This window comes from Theropithecus gelada, chromosome 6, assembly GCF_003255815.1.
Source record: "Theropithecus gelada isolate Dixy chromosome 6, Tgel_1.0, whole genome shotgun sequence".
Lineage (NCBI taxonomy): Eukaryota > Metazoa > Chordata > Mammalia > Primates > Cercopithecidae > Theropithecus > Theropithecus gelada.
In genome coordinates, this window is record NC_037673.1 from 44,059,701 (window position 1) to 44,070,731 (window position 11,031).

The 11,031-nt window shown below is 37.3% G+C and overlaps 1 non-coding gene across 1 annotated transcript; it reads right to left on the reverse strand.

The window, feature by feature from the left end:
* Positions 1-5,300: 5,300 nt before the first annotated feature.
* On the reverse strand, positions 5,301-5,404 carry LOC112627207. Its single transcript, XR_003120065.1, has one exon. It is a non-coding gene; the product is annotated as a U6 spliceosomal RNA (small nuclear RNA).
* Positions 5,405-11,031: the final 5,627 nt, after the last annotated feature.

Consider the following 11,031-nt stretch of genomic DNA (forward strand, 5'->3'; position numbering starts at 1 on the left):
CATTTATTAAATACGCAATCCTTTTCCCATTTCTTGTTTTTGTCAGGTTTGTCAAAGGTCAGATGGCTATAGATGTGTGGTATTATTTCTGAGGGCTCTGTTCTGTTCCATTGGTGTATATCTCTGTTTTGATAGCAGTACCATGCTGTTTTGGTTACTGTAGCCTTGTAGTACAGTTTGAAGTCAGGTAGCATGATGCCTCCAGCTTTGTTCTTTTGACTTAGGATTGTCTTGGCAATGCGGGGTCTTTTTTGGTTCCGTATGAACTTTAAAGCAGTTTTTTCCAATTCTGTGAAGAAAGTCATTGGTAACTTAATGGGTATGGCATTGAATCTATAGATGACCTTAGGCAGTATGGCCATTTTCACGATATTGATTCTTCCTATCCATGAGCATGGAATGTTCTTCCATTTGTTTGTGTCCTCTTTTATTTCACTGAGTAGTGGTTTGTAGTTCTCCTTGAAGAGGTCCTTTATCCCTTGTAAGTTGGATTCGTAGGTATTTTATTCTCTTTGAAGCAATTGTGAATGGAAGTTCTTTCATGATTTGGCTCTCTGCTTGTGTGTTACTGGTGTATAAGAATGTTTGTGATTTTTCCACATTGATTTTGTATTCTGAGACTTTGCTGAAGTTGCTTATCAGCTTAAGGAGATTTTTGGCTGAGATGATGGGGTTTTCTAAATATGCGATCATGTCATCTGCAAACAGGGACAATTTGACTTCTTCTTTTCCTAACTGAATACCCTTGATTTCTTTCTCTTGCCTAATTGCCCTAGCCAGAACTTCCAACACTACGTTGAGTAGGAGTGGTGAGAGAGGGCTTCCCTGTCTTGTGCCAGTTTTCAAAGGGAATTTTTCTAGTTTTTGCCCATTCAGTATGATACTGGCTGTGGGTTTGTCATAAATAGCTCTTCTTATTTTGAGATATGTTCCATCAATACTGAATTTGTTGAGAGTTTTTAGTATGAAGGGCTGTGAAATTTTGTCAAAGGCCTTTTCTGCATCTATTGAGATAATCATGTGGTTCTTGTCTTTGGTTCTGTTTATATGCTGGATTATGTTTATTGAATTGCGAATGTTGAACCAGCCTTGCATCCCAGGGATGAAGCCCACTTGATCATGGTGGATAAGCTTTTTGATGTGCTGCTGAATCCGGGTTGCCAATATTTTATTGAGGATTTTTGCATCGATGTTCATCAGGGATATTGGTCTAAAATTCTCTTTTTTTGTTGTGTTTCTGCCAGGCTTTGGTATCAGGATGATGTTGGCCTCATAAAATGAGTTAGAGAGGATTCCCTCTTTTTCTATTGTTTGGAATAGTTTCAGAAGGAATGGTACCAGCTCCTCCTTGTACCTCTGGTAGAATTCAGCTGTGAATCCATCTGGTCCTGGACTTTTTTTGATTGGTAGGCTATTAATTATTGCCTCAATTTCAGAGCCTGCTATTGGTCTATTCAGGGATTCAACTTCTTCCTGGTTTAGTCTTGGAAGAGTGTAGGTGTCCAGAAAATTATCCATTTCTTCTTGATTTCCTAGTTTATTTGCGTAGAGGTGTTTATAGTATTCTGTGATGGTAGTTTGTATTTCTGTGGGGTCGGTAGTGATATCCCCTTTATCATTTTTTATTGCGTCTATTTGATTCTTCTCTCTTTTCTTCTTTTTTAGTCTTGCTAGTGGTCTGTCAATTTTGTTGATCTTTTCAAAAAACCAACTCCTGGATTCATTGATTTTTTGGAGGGTTTTTTGTGTCTCCATCTCCTTCAGTTCTGCTCTGATCTTAGTTATTTCTTGCCTTCTGCTAGCTTTGGAATGTGTTTGCTCTTGCTTTTCTAGTTCTTTTAATTGTGATGTTAGAGTGTCAATTTTAGATCTTTCCTGCTTTCTCTTGTGGGCATTTAGTGCTATAAATTTCCCTGTACACACTGCTTTAAATGTGTCCCAGAGATTCTGGTATATTGTGTCTCTGTTCTCTTTGGTTTCAAAAAACATCTTTATTTCTGCCTTCATTTTGTTATGTACCCAGTATTCATTCAGGAGCAGGTTGTTCAGTTTCAATGTAGTTGAGCGGTTTTGATTGAGTTTCTTAGTCCTGAGTTCTAGTTTGATTGCACTGTGGTCTGAGAGACAATTTGTTATAATTTCTGTTGTTTTACTTTTTCTGAGGAGTGCTTTACTTCCAACTGTGTGGTCAATTTTCAAATAAGTGCAGTGTGGTGCTGAGAAGAATGTATATTCTGCTGATTTGGGGTGGAGAGTTCTGTAGATGTATATTAGGTCCACTTGGTGCAGAGTTGAGTTCAATTGCTGGATATCCTTATTAACTTTCTGTCTCATTGATCTGTCTAATGTAGACAGTGGGTTGTTGAAGTCTTGCATTATTATTGTATGGGAGTCTAAGTCTCTTTGTAAGTCTCTTTATGAATCTGGGTGCTCCTGTATTGGGCACATATATATTTAGGATAGTTAGCTCTTCTTGTTGAATTGATCCCTTTACCATTATGTAATGGCCTTCTTTGTCTCTTTTGATCTTTGTTGGTTTAAAGTCTGTTTTGTCAGAGATTAGGATTGCAACTCCTGCTTTTTTTTTGTTCTCCATTTGTTTGGTAGGTCTTCCTCTATCCCTTTATTTTGAGCCTATGTGTATCTCTGCATGTGAGATGGGTCTCTGAATACAGCAAACTGATGGGTCTTGACTCTTTATCCAATTTTCCAGTCTGTGTCTTTTAATTGGAGCATTTAGTCCATTTACATTTAAGGTTAATATTGTTATGTGTGAACTTGATCCTCTCATTGTGATATTAGCTGGTTATTTTGCTCGTTAGTTGATGCAGTTTCTTCCTAGCCTCTATGGTCTTTACATTTTGGCATGTTTTTGCAATGGCTGGTACCGGTTGTTCTTTTCCATGTTTATTGCTTCCTTCAGGGTCTCTCGTAGGGCAGGCCTGGTGGTGACAAAATCTTTAAGCATTTGCTTGTCTGTAAAGGATTTTATTTCTCCTTCACTTATGAAACTTAGTTTGTCTGGATATGAAATTCTGGGTTGAAAATTCTTTTCTTTAAGAATGGTGAATATTGGCCCCCAGTCTCTTCTGGCTTGTAGAGTTTCTGCCGAGAGATCTGCTGTTAGTCTGATGGGCTTCCCTTTGTGGGTAACCCGACCTTTCTCTCTGGCTGCCCTTAACAGTTTTTCCTTCATTTCAGCTTTGGTGAATCTGACAATTATGTGTCTTGGAGTTGCTCTTCTCAAGGAGTGTCTTTGTGGCATTCTCTCTATTTCCTGAATTTGAATGTTGGCCTGCCTTACTAGGTTGGGGAAATTCTCCTGGATGATATCCTGCAGAGTGTTTTCCAACTTGGTTCCATTTTCCCCCTCACTTTCATGCACCCCAATCAGACATAGATTTGGTCTTTTCACATTATCCCATATTTCTTGGAGGCTTTGTTCATTTCTTTCTCCTTTTTTTTCTCTAGACTTCTCTTCTTGCTTTATTTCATTCATTTGATCTTGAATCATTGATACTCTTTCTTCCAGTTGATTGAGTCGGTTACTGAAGCTTGTGCATTTGTCACATATTTCTCATGTCATGGTTTTAATCTCTGTCAGCTCGTTTATGGCCTTCTCTGCGTTGCGTATTCTAGTTATCCATTCTTCCATTCTTTTTTTCAAGAATTTTAGTTTCTTTGCACTGGGTATGGATTTCCTCCTTTAGCTCTGAGAAGTTTGATCAACTGAAGACTTCTCTCAACTCTTCAAAGTCATTCTCCATCCAGCTGTCATCCATTCCTGGTGATGAGCTGCGTTCCTTTGGAGGGGGAGATGCACTCCGATTTTTTCAATTTTTTGAATTTCCAGCTTTTCTGCCTGCTTTTTCCCCATCTTTGTGTTTTTATCTGCTTTTGGTCTTTGATTCTGGTGACGTACTGATGGGATTTTGGTGTGGGTGTCCTTTCTGTTTATTATTTTTCCTTCTAACAGTCAGGACCCTCAGCTGTAGGTCTGTTGGAGATTGCCTGAGGTCCACTCCAGACCCTGTTTGCCTGGGTATCAGCAGCAGAGGCTGCAGAAGATAGAATATTGCTGTACAGCAAGTGCTGCTGTCTGATTCTTGCTCTGGAAACTTTGTCTCAGGGGTGTACCCCACCGTGTGAAGTGTGAGGTGTCGGTCTGTACCTAGTGGGTGATGTCCCCTAGTTAGGCTACTCCGGGGTCAGGGACCCACTAGAGCAGGCAGACTGTCTGCTCTCAGATCTCAACCTCCGTGCTGGGAGATCCACCACTCTCTTCAAAGCTGTCTGACAGAGTCATTAACATCTGTAGAGGTTTCTGCTGCTTTTTTTTTTTTTTTCTATGCCCTGTCCCCAGAGATGGAGTCTACAGAGACAGGCACCCTCCTTGAGCTGTGGTGGGCTCAACCCAATTCGAGCTTCCAAGCAGCTTTCTTTACCTACTTAAGTCTTAGCAATGGTGGCTTGGTTCAGTGAAGTGTTCCGGGGTTCCTGTCTATAATCCCTAGATCCCTTTTCTTGTACTGGCTGAAAACATTGAGCTATGGATTTTTATTCCAGAATAGGGAGCTCAAAGTCATATTTCGAGTTGCATGTGTGGATATGTGTCCTGTTTGTAGGGGAAATGTGAACTCAGATACCCAGGGGAGGTATCAGAGTGGCTTGGAACATTTTTTTGTGCTACTTTTTCAGCATAGCTTCTCCTTCCCAAGCATGTGTGTACAGCACCTGGCCTTGGTTTTCCTAACTATCCTTCCAACCTCAGGTTTGCTGGCTTCTCCTTGGGAAGTACGATTTATTTGAATTCTGAAGAAAATCAAGAATACTTTTCTGGCTGTTGTGGGCTGCAAATGATGTAGCTTTTGAACATCTACTTCACGGCATATTTCTGGTACAGTCTGCAGAGAAAGGTCCCTCCTATATTGCTACATGAGGATAACTACCTACATTCTTTTGCCTCAACAAAAGAAGCTTCTTGATGGTTGGATAATATCTCCTTCCAAATAACATACAGGAGATCTTGATACTGTAAAATATCTGAATAAATATTTGATACTATACATAGCTTCACTAAATTGTACACAAGGCAATGATTCTGATTTTTATCATTGGTTCCTCTTTGTTCATGGCATCACTATATCTGATCAAAGAAGTTGTGAACTCATCACACAAAACTCAGTCAATGGTGCAATGTATATATTTTTTCAAAGTAACATAAATCTTCTTTTGTAAGTCCATTTATTTATGTTACAATGAGAGTATCATAAAAAAACAAAAGTATCTTATTGATTTAAAAACATACAGGATGCTTCTTGAATTTATGTGTAATTCTTGTGCAAAGGCCATGCAACTCTTTTTCTGTATCATTCCAATTTTAGTATATGTGCTGCTGAAGCAAGAACAACATGTGTATTCTTGTTTATGACATATATGGATTTTCTGTATAATCTGTTTTACATAATCACTGAGGAGGCAAGCCCTATATATTTAAAAAGGGAGTACCATGTTTATACTAGGAAAGAGAAGAAAATACACTGTAATTCCTGGAATACTTAATGATATAAATGCTGTGTGAAGTGTTTTATACAGATTTTCTCTTTTAATCTTTGTTTAAAGACTATGAACACATTTTAGTCTTCCCATTTTATAGATTAAAACTTAACCTATATTTTCTCAAATCCAAATTGAAAGAATGAATGAATGAATGAACTAGGAAATAAACTTAGCTCTATTTGTGGAAAAATTTTGTGATTTTCAACTAAACCATGCTACTGCTCTGCTACATAATTTATTTATTCATTTACTCACAAATATTTATTTACTACCTACTTTATGACAGACACTATGCTAAATTATAAGGATAGAGAAATAATCAGTATATTTTTTTCAATGGTAGAAAAATGACAACTAAAATTAATTTTAAAATACAGTGACTATTCTTTGAAGGGAGGAAAGATCTCTTCTTATGTAATAATATCCTAAATAAATACAAGCAAATTTTATTACACAGTAAAACTTTATTCATGGTAGTGATTTGTGATGTATCACAAAGGCTTCTTGTTACACTATTGTATGATTTAAGAGTATTTGATATGAATTGCCAGACAGCAAGGTCTAGTTTATCTTTAGATATATTGATTTTTCCAGACTAGATATTGTTTTTTAAAAATTGAACTTTTAGGAGAGCTGTATTTGAACTTGCTACATATGGGTGTGAATTCTGGCTAAGCAGAGAAATCTGTCTTGAAGGAGGTAGGGTTGAGAATTGGAACTCTAGGTAGTAACTCTCCACATCAGTGGTTCTCAACCTGAAACATGCATCAGAATCTCATATAGGAGTTGTTGAAACACAGATTTCTGGTCCTACTCCTGAAATTTCTGATTCAGTAAGTCTGAGATGGGGTAAAAAAATTTATATTTCTAATAAGTTCTTAGGTGATATTGATGCCATTAACCTGAGGACCACAGTTGGAGAACCATTGCTGTATAGGAAAGTATTTCCTTATCTTCTTATACAGAATAGGAAAAAATGGGAATAGTTGATATATTCCCCGGGCTAATTTGTTCTAACCACTACCAACTTCTGCCTTGGTCTCACTCATGAGATCTGGTGACCTTTCAGTGTATGCATGAGGAGCCAAAGAACTCACAAGATGAACATCAGTAATCTCCCTCTTTATAAAAAGTTTAATTTTATTTATTTTTATTTTTAAGTTTTTTGCAGATATGATTTAGAGTTTGTTCATTTATGCATTCATTAAAATTAAGGTAAACTTCAAGGACTTTGTTAAATGAGAAAATGTAAAAAGTTATATAACACAATGTTCCCTGTTTTCTCAGGGAAGTAAAAGCCAGTTGCACTAAAAACATGTTGAGGAAACAGATACGTATGGGGTGATTTCGTGCACATCTGTGGTACAAAGGAAATTTTATTGACTTCAAACACAATAAGTGAACTCCAAAAAGAGAGACACCTCTCCACATTACAGAGGAGCAAAGTGTGTTTTCTTGTACCTGGCACTTAATCCAACCATCAAACCCAATGGGCATGAGTTTTGCTAACTTGAGTGAAGTGATAACTAAACATTTCAACCTCAGACTTGAATGTTTTGGTATAAAATGTAAAGTGCATTCAGCTGAAACCCTAATCTACAGCATTTTGATTTTTTCCCCCTTGATTTATGTTTGGTACTTTGTTAGAAAGTTCACTTCTCATTTGATTCCACATGGATGCAATGTTTCCTGTCTCATAGCCAAAGTCAACCCTTTAAGGTCTACAGGAGTGTTGTAGGCATATAAATTTTAAAAAGTAGAGAGAACGCTGAAATTCAGGACCACCTAAATTGCCAGCAGCAGCTTTAGAACCACACAGGTCAGTCAGTGTCCAAGTGGTCAAAATAAAGACTACTCAGGGCAGAGCCTAGGAAACCTGACAGCCGCAAAGCTGGTGGAGTAGCTTTCCTCATAATGGAAGGCAAAATGAGACATCAGTGTAATCAGTGAAGATTAAACAGACCTGGGATATATTAGTCATGGATCTTAAAACAACAACAAAAAAGGGGGGGTAGGGTGCTTTACACTACTTAAGGAAGAGATTTCTGTAACTTTATTTCTAAAGCTTGGCAGCCTTAGGAGGTAAAGAGGCTAGTTCATAAGGCCAGACATTTTATGCAAACTTTTAAAAAAGTTCTTACCTTGGCTAATTGAGATTGGAATGCTGAAACAGTGCTATGGAAGACAGCCATGTATGAATAAGATGGAATCAAGTGGCTCTTCTGGGTTCATGTAATTATTTTCTTCTTATGGTTATGAAGGTTATTGATAATGAAGTTAAGTTATAAAAGCCCACCTTGCCTTTTAATTATGTATATATATATTTTTTGAGATGGAGTCTTCCTCTGTCACCCAGGCTGGAGTGCAGTGGCACAATTTCAGTTTACTGCAGCCTCTGCCTCCTGGGTTCAAATGATTTTCCTGCCTCAGCCTCCTGAGTAGCTGGGACTACAGGAGCATGCCACCACACCCAGCTTTTTTTTTTTTGTTTTTTGGGTTTTTTTTGTATTTTTAGTAGAGACAGGGTTTCATCATGTTTGCCAGGCTGGTCTCGAACTCCTGACTTCAGGTGGTTCGCCTGCCTTGGCCTCCCAAAGTGCAGGGATTAAAGGCATGAGTCACCACACGCAGCCATTTTTTGATTATATTCTTATTAGATCTTTCCAACATTTCCAAAATTTCCAATGTGTGCTATGTGTAATGGTTTATAAACAAAGTCTGTTATTGTTGATATAGAATTGGAGGCAGCAGATGCATTTGATAAACTATGTTAACACTTTTGAGAAAGGAACTTTGCAACACAATAAAAATTACAACACCCAAAGAAGAAAATTTGTGGATCCCATTAAAGCTACGCATAATCCACAAATAATTCTTTTGAATTATACCCCTATAGAATAATTTAATTTAAAAGGAGAGAAAAATGCTTTTTATTAATTTTCATCACCACACCTTCCCTGCCCCCTTCAAGAATGTTGGGATGTAAATGGGAAAAAAAGAAAACTGGGTTATTTACTACAATATGTCCAAGTATTTGAAGGGTCTTACCAAAAGTAATGAAACTGTCAACATGGTTTCTTGTAAGTTTATTATGCGTCTATGAACTGGCAAATGTTGCACATTTGTTAGAAGTTTTCTAATATTCACCTTCAGAGTTCTTTTGCTGAAAATAATTCAGAAAGTCAGAACTCCAGGAGCTCAACTGGACTTTTTATTGGTCATCAGGTGTCAAGTACTTAAAACTGACTTTGCTCATTCCACTAGTCACATCCTTCAACTAGTCACACAGAATTAAATTTAAACAATTTTCAAACCATTTGTCTTTATATTTTTCTGTTTATTTGGAATTCTCAGCAATTTCTTGTAAGATTTCAAAACTTATGCTTAAGAATAAAAAATGTAACAGAATACAGGACATTTTATTTTTTGAGCACTGACACTTTCTTTTTATAGCAGTCACTGGGGGTATTGACCTCTTCCCCAGAAATAGCAGTAGCGATTTAATGAAGATCATGAATGTTTCTTAGTTTATGTCTCACCCTAGCCAAAATAAAAAATGTAAGTTATTGTTCTTCTATCCAGTCTTCCTTTTATCCCCTCAGAAATATTCATACTATTCTATCACTAAGTATTTCTTTTTGTTTTCTAGGCTCATTATATAGGCTTGACCTCCCTGACCTAATATTCTTGCATGAACCAGGTCTTCCAGTATTCATCTGGCCAATTCTGTTGGTGTCATGTTGTCCTGTTCTACCAATTTTGTGCCACTCCTGGCCTAGTGGTTTTTTCAAAACATGTAGGCATCTAGGGTGTCATTTTCTCTTCTGTTGATGTGCACATTTAGGAGGATGGGCCCCAGAATACTTACAAAAAATACTTTCAGTAGAGAGATAGCAAGGTATAAGTATGTTGTGGTTGTTCAAAACATATTTGTTGTATAAAATTTCCTATTTAATGCTGGAGATAATGCATCTTGCCTTTGCACCTAACTCAAATGGGTATTTTAATCTATTCAGGTAGGTTGGATAGTGCCATAATTCAGTGCCATGGAAAAGGCTTTCAGGTAGGGTGAAGAATGCCCTACCGTCAGCCTGCCTATGAACTTTTCCAACATATTTTAACTGCAGCCTGTTGATAATTCCCTAAAGATTATGGGAATATAAAGACATTATTTTGGATTAAATTACTCGGTCCTTATTCTTAGAAAGTCATATTATACAATGTCAACAAAAACTAGAAGCAAAACAAAAGAGAACATATGGGATGCTATAGGAATGGATAGCAGAATTATCTCATCTCTTTAAGGGGTCAAGGAAGGGTTCCCAGGGAAGAAACATCAAGAGTGAAACCTGAAACATAAGTAGATATTAACCAATGAGCTCAAAGGAATCCTGTGTTGCAGAATCATAAAGTCAAGGGGTCATGCATTTTAGATGAGACTGAAGAGGCAAGCAGGGACCAAGGATCACAAAGTCTGATAAGCTTTGTAAAGGAGTCTATTTATCTTAAGAGAGAGGGAGAACTATTGAAAAACTTTCAACTGGCAATGACATAAATAGATTTGCATTTTTAAAGGCTATAGTATCCTCATGGTGTGCTGTTAACCATAAACACTTTAATGCCAATTAATTCATAATCCTCTTTTACTAACCCATACTTTAAATTATTACATAACAACTACTGGGTAATGAGAAGAAAAGACAGGCTGAATGGTGGAGTCTGGGGTGACAGGGAGTAGCACAAGATATGAGATATAGGGAAAGAGGGAAGCATAGAATGATATACTTAGGTGAATGAAAGAAGATGAAAGAAGGAAGGGAGGACAGAGAGACCTAGAGGAAGGTGAGCAGACAGGCAGTCAGACCAAACTAGGTGCTTTCACATTCATGTACAAACTCTTTTAAGTCTCACGATCCATTTTGCAAAAGAGAAAACTGAAACTCAGAGCAGTTGACAGCTCAAGAGAGGTTAATTTGCCCAAGATCACATAGCAAATGGCAGAGCTGGAATTTTGATTTAGATTCATCTACTGTATATTCAATGCCTTTTCTGATAAGGAATCTTGTCTTTAAAGTCGGGAACATAACAAGAGTGAGTGGTGGAGGTATAGTCTATATCCCAACATAAAGCTAAAAGATAGAAATTACCTGTTGCCATAATTTTGTCAGGGATTACCCCTCACTGAGTGACAGATATTCAAAATCAAAAACTTCAAACCCAGTGGAAGAACTTACGATATTCTCTACTGGGTGAATCCTTGTGTGATTTTCAAGGTAGAAAATGATTAACATTTCAATGTTCTCCCCTTCCAGGGATCTATGTAATACTATGTAGACTGTCAGCTGCTGAACCACATCCAAATTTCCTTTTTGTATTCAGCAAGACTATGTCATTTCTTGTTTAGTCCATTGTTACTTCATTATTCATTTTATAAATATTTATTGAGCCTAATGTAATGCAGGTACTGTTCTA